Source organism: Natator depressus, chromosome 1 (assembly GCF_965152275.1).
Source record: "Natator depressus isolate rNatDep1 chromosome 1, rNatDep2.hap1, whole genome shotgun sequence".
Taxonomy (NCBI): domain Eukaryota; kingdom Metazoa; phylum Chordata; order Testudines; family Cheloniidae; genus Natator; species Natator depressus.
Genome location: NC_134234.1, coordinates 280119950 through 280126105, shown reverse-complemented (window position 1 = coordinate 280126105; position 6156 = coordinate 280119950).

The following is a 6156-nucleotide window of genomic DNA, read 5'->3' as shown; positions in this document are numbered from 1 at the left end:
TTTATAATAGCATCCACAAGTTAGAAAATGAAAAGGTTATCAGCATGAGATAGATAAGCAAAGATTACATGTTTATAGCCACTCCTTGCTAAGGGAGCTGGTTTTCTCAGTCATATTGTACATCCTTTGCTGGATAGAACAATTTTACTTAGATGCTCATAATAATGATATTTTAGTGTAACTTTTCCCCAAGCAAAATCCAAGTCTTCCATTGGGACTTTTATCATATAGTGAGTCCAGGGCACCATTTCTGATTTGTCTTAATAAATACTAATTCTGAATGAATACCTACCCATATTTCCAGAAGGAATCAAAGACTTGGGTTCCCATGGGTCAGAAAATGATCATTTACTCAGAGACTCAGTTTGACTTTTCATTCCCAAAAAGAGAACATTATGGGATGTTATGGGATTTGATAGATCAGGAGCAATTTAGCAATTACAATCAATTTATTCATGTAACAGGACTTAACAGCCACACAGGATGGTGTTGCTATATAGGTTTTCCAAGCACTGTTATGGACACATTATTCACCGATGGAGGGTAATTAACTATAGTAAATCAGTTAACAATTTGTAATATCAGGAGTGACAGATGTTCCCTAAAATATAAATAAAATGCCTATGAGAAGTTTTCATCACTTGAGATTTGCCTTTCCTGAGTTTAGCACATTATTAATTTCACTCCCCATTATGGGGCTAACTAGATATTCTCTATTAGCAGCTCCAGCTTTAGATAACTCCTTTATACCCTGTGATTTTTAATTTAAATAAAATTCAATAAACCCCCTTCTACTTTTGAATGTGTTTTGAACAGTTGGTAGGATCATTTTTATGGTTTATAATGGTGGATATGCTGTATTTTTGGTGTTGTTTTTTATTCTTTCACTCTCTCCCCATGGTAATAAAATATTCTTTGATGCACAATGGTAAGAGTACCATTTAAGTAAATTCTCCAACTCAGTCTATTTTTGTTGTTGTTGTTGCTATTGGAAATTTAATCAGCTTTTCCATAAGGAGACCATCCTATGAGTTAATATTGTCTCTTTTAATTACCTTCCCCGTTCTTTATTTGGCCCCCAAAGTACAACTGGTTGTTTTTTGTAATACTTTATGATCAACCCTCTCACTGCCATTTTCACAGTGTTCCAAACCACAGTAAGGTTAATGGTTCCTTTATTAATCCTCATGTGCAATTCTAGCTCTTCATTAGCTGTTTGAACACAGAAATTATCTTTTAATAAAGATGAATTGAAATCTCCAATTTCTGTTTCCTGTCTCTTTCCTTAAACTTCTTAATGATATTAGATAATGATCAAAAATCACTACTGGTGATTTCACTTTTAAGTTTACTGAGCATGGGGTAGGGTGATTAAATTGGGTATCAGTATATGTGAGTATAGGGTTGATGGGCATGAGAATAAAATGTTCCATGTGGCTCCTGACAAATGTGAAATATTTATTTCTCTACTCAATACTTTTCTTCTTGTCAGTCTTCACATTTTCACTATTATCTATTTTGATCTATTTGTCTCTGTGCCTCAAATCAGATATCCTCTCTTTATGACTAGATAGTCTGGAAGGACCAGTTGCTTGAGATTCAGCTGAGGAGATTTTACTATAAACTTTTGGGTTACTGCCTCTGATATCCTTTTGAACTGTATTTCTTCTTGCATTCTTTTTGTGTCTCTGCTGCCAATTATTTCCTCCCAGGGTCTTTCTCCATCTCCTCTGCCTGCAAATGCTTTTGAGTATGTGGCTCACTTTGTCCACATATTAGTTAAGTAGCAATTGAGAGGTGCTCTTTTCTAGGTATTAATGACTGTTTTAGTAGTGTTTAAGCCTTTGGGGGTGATAAATTTTGGAATGGAGCTCACAGGATGAGTAGAGGATTAAAATCTAGCATCTCTCTGGGTGACCTCCAGCATACCCTGCCAATAATTTTTTTAAAGAGAACCACATGATGTCAGAGTGTGACAGATTTATGTTACCAATCTGCCTGGGGCTTCAGGTGATCAGGCTGAGGCCACGGGATCTTTAGGGGAGGAGATGAAGGAGCACACAAAGTGACTAAGTTTAAAGTTTCATTAACCAAATAACAGCCATGAGTGCTGTTATTTGGTTAATAAAATAACCGTCACTCAGAGGGAGGAAGAAAGTGTTAGTGCCTGGGCCCTAACCCACTTTCAGACTTACACATGCACAACCCAAGGCTGGCCAAGCCTGAGTGTAATGTAAGAAGAAGGGAGGGGGGGGAAGAATAGACAAGAGTTCTGCCCTGTGCACAGGTCGTCTAGGGTCCGCTCTAAATCTCCGACTTGCTTCAGCTCTTGGGAGGGTTTTAAGCCCTGGGTTCTTCTGGGGGTGTTTTTGTCCAGGGCCCCTAGTCCCCCGTGCTCTCAATACCAGTCCAAACCGGCCTTCCGCGGCTCCCTTAGTTTCCCCAAAATACACTGGTTTCAGGGTCATGAGACTGTTGTTTTTCAACTCACTGACCTTTGCAATATTACTAGTTTTGCAACCCCTTCAGTTCTGTCTGGCTCAGTTCTTCTTTCTCATGACTGGCCGGGGTTGAGATACAGGCTTCTGGCTGTTTGGCAGCAGAGAGCTTGTTTGTGTGCTCTGGCCTAAGTTTTGTTCCTTATCTTCAAGGCCTAGCTGGATTGTCGAGTTGACCCGTTCCTTTCTCCCTTCCTCCCCCTTCGGCCTCTTGTAACCTGCAAAGGAATCTTCCACTCCACACCTTCAACCCTTCCCAAGATACTTTCCAATGCATATAAAGGCATTAGCAACATACATTGCTGGTGCTGCCTAGGGGACCCCATGGGGGGCATTTTATTGTGACAAGAGAGGCTGTCACAATTACAGAGGTCACAAACATCTGCTAAGGTCTGCAGCCTCTCCTGCTGCTTCTCTTGCCAAGACTCCATGCTGCAGCTTCTGCTCTGCTGCTACTGTTGTAACATGCAGAAATTAACATCTCCCAAATCTCTGGGCCTTTCTTAGTCTAACATTAATATTATTTGCTGTTCGACTTTTTTCATGATGATTTCTGTGGGGTTTATTCTGTTATGAAAGTCACACTGTTTGCAAATCTGAATACATATACACATCAAGCCTCTAAACTCATATGTCATATGTTGGGTATCTCTCTCCCCGCATTCCTCTAAAGGAAAGCACACCTCTCAAAGCTAGTTGGCTCATCCATTTTCCATCAGTATGGAGACAAGTAACTTGAAGGCAAGAAGGAGCTTTCTTTAAAGTTTGACTCTGATGCATTCCTGAGTGCAGTTAATAGCATGCACATGGTGGGGTGTCTAGCTTTTACTGTTAACTCTATGCTGCACCCAGAGAATTTGGCTGGATGTACCAGAGATGAAGATTTTCAGGAAGCTGGTTATGTCTTCCAGATTCTCTGCCAGGCACAGAAGGCTACTCTAACTGGGGATTGCTAGAGAAGGGGTTCTCAAACTGGGGGTCAGGACCCCTCCGGGGTTCGGAAAGTTATTACATGGGGGCTTGCAAGCTGCCAGCCTTCACCCCAAGCCCTGCTGTGCCTCCATCATTTATAATGGTGTTAAATACATACAAACATGTTTTTAATTCATAAGGTGGGGTTGTACTCAGAGGCTTGCAATGTGAAAGGGGTCACCAGTACAAAAGTTTGAGAACCACTGTGCTAGAGCATGAAGTGCACTAGCTGTTCCCCCAGCACTCACCCTCCCCCAGACATGCCTCCTGCATCAAAGGTTGTGGCATAGAAGGTGGCTACACTGGGTCTTCTCTTCCTATGGGATCGCTCATGTCAAGGGTCTCCCTATCTAGTGGTTTAAGTTCTGTCTCTGTTCCCTTTGCCCTGCCTGAGTGGCACAAAAGGAGTAGAGCAGAGTGTCCACTGAAAGCACCGACATATTTGCTAATTACGATTGTATCATTTCATAGAATCATAGAAGATTAGGATTGGAAGAGACCACAGGAGGTCATCTAGTCCAACCCCCTGCTCAAAACAGGAGCAAATCTTGGTTCTTAAACATGCAGCACAGAGTATGCTTATGGCACATACAGAAGCTTAGAGTCTCATTGCACATTACCTCTCCCTTATTCCATGAGCTTACCTTTTCCTGTGAATTATTCTATGTTCTCTTTTGCTAGGGATGATTTGTATCCTTCCAGCAGCATCCTGGCTCATTTTTTTTCATTTGATTTATTTTAGGGTATTTCTATTTTAGCCAGCAGCTAGTTAGCTAATTGCATACTGTATCTAATTTTGGGAATGTTCAAATTTTTAATCATCAAAAAGTCATTTGTTTTTCACCTGTTTGAAACTGCTACGTGCGATGAATATTTTATTTGCATTTCATTGTGTCTAAGGGATTAACTGGATAAACTGTATAGTTTCGTTTGCTCACTGCTAAACTGCACTCCACTTTATGAGTGGAATGGAGCGCTACTGTTCGTCACAATTGTGAAGTACAGTTGAAGCCCTTAATCATATGCCCATTGCCTTAGATCAACCGTTCTCAAACTGTGGGTTGGGACCCCAAAGCGGGTCACAACCTCATTAAAATGGGGTCGCCAGGGCCAGCATTAGACTTGCTGGGACCCAGGCCTGAAACTGAAGGCCGAGCTCTCCCTGACTCCCGGGACAGTGGGTCTAGGGCTCTGGCCCCCCTCTCCTCCACACCCAGGGCGGCAGGGCTAAGGCTCTGGCCTTCTCTCCCCCACACCTGGGGCAGTGGGGCTTAGGCTCCAGCCCCCACCTCTGAGGTCATGTATTGTCAGATTTTTTGTCAGAAGGGAGTTGTGGTGGAATGGAGTTTGAGAGCCCCTGCCTTAGATAATAGCAAAGGGCTCAATTCACCTTCACTGAAGTGATGACGTCATGCTACATAGCAACCTGCCAATGGACCAGGAATGGACAATAATGACAAATGTACTCAAGGCATACAACCCCAAACACAGTGTGGCCCTATCCTACCTTTGTCATATTCCTGAGGGCTCCATCTCTTTATTGACACTGCTTGTCATGCCAATAAGGTCTCATGGAACTGAACGGCATGAATTGGGAATCTTCCTATTGATTTTAGCAGGGGTTGCATGAGGGCCTAACTAGATATTTTCAGTTAGGTAATATCAGTATTTGCAACATTCAAGGTGTTTCCTGTATTGAACCTATGGAAATATTTGGGCATACTGCAGGCAATGAGATTACCTTAATTATTTATCTTATGTACAATTTATTTTTAAGCACAACATCTGTATCACTGTCAACAATTTCATGTTTAAAGACTCTATGCCAAATTCCTCCAAATTTGACAACTGGTGTCAATTTTAATAATGTCACTCAAGTCAATATCCACCAATTTATATCAGCTAACGTTCCTTAATCCTAAAGCTATGACTACCTCATTATTTATTATTATATTGTTATTATTTATTATTGTAACTCTTTTTGGCCTGAACAGCTAGTGAAAATTTCAGCTTGTTGTGGGGTGTTCTAGTTAGGAAGAGAAATTGATGATAATCAGGTATTTCTCTGATTCAATTTATCTTATTTACTGAGATTATACATAAAGTCCTGTTTCCCTGAACACAGTAGGAATCAACAGCAGGAGACAATTTCTTTGCTCACTGTTCCAAGCCTGACTTTCCAGGTAGCACTCTGTGCCCAAAACACTTCCTCTCAGACCCACATTACCCACACTTTTGTTATTGTCTGCTTGGCTTTATTTCTGCTTCTGTCTCTCTGTGTGCCTCTCTCATTTTGTGCTGTGTCTTTCTCTCTCTCCCACACAAAAACAGTTCCATCAATCCAAACCTTGGCCCTGAATTTGAAACCCCTTTGGCCACACGGTTCAACTTCTACACAAGCTTTTCCACGTTCCTGTGTTTGGGGGTGTCACTGCTATTGTTTCAGCCCTTTCTTTACAATGGCTTCTTTACATTTATGCTGAATGTAGAGTGGTGGTTATGTCTGACTCATAACAGCAACGTTTAACCCAACTCATGACATCATTATTTGCACTGTGCTAGTGCCCAGAGGTGCAGAGCATTGTACTACATACTGTACAAAGTCATAGTCCCTGCCACAAAGTGCATACATTCACAGATTCCAAGGCTAGAAGGGGTCAGCGATAATCTAGTTTGACCTCCTGTA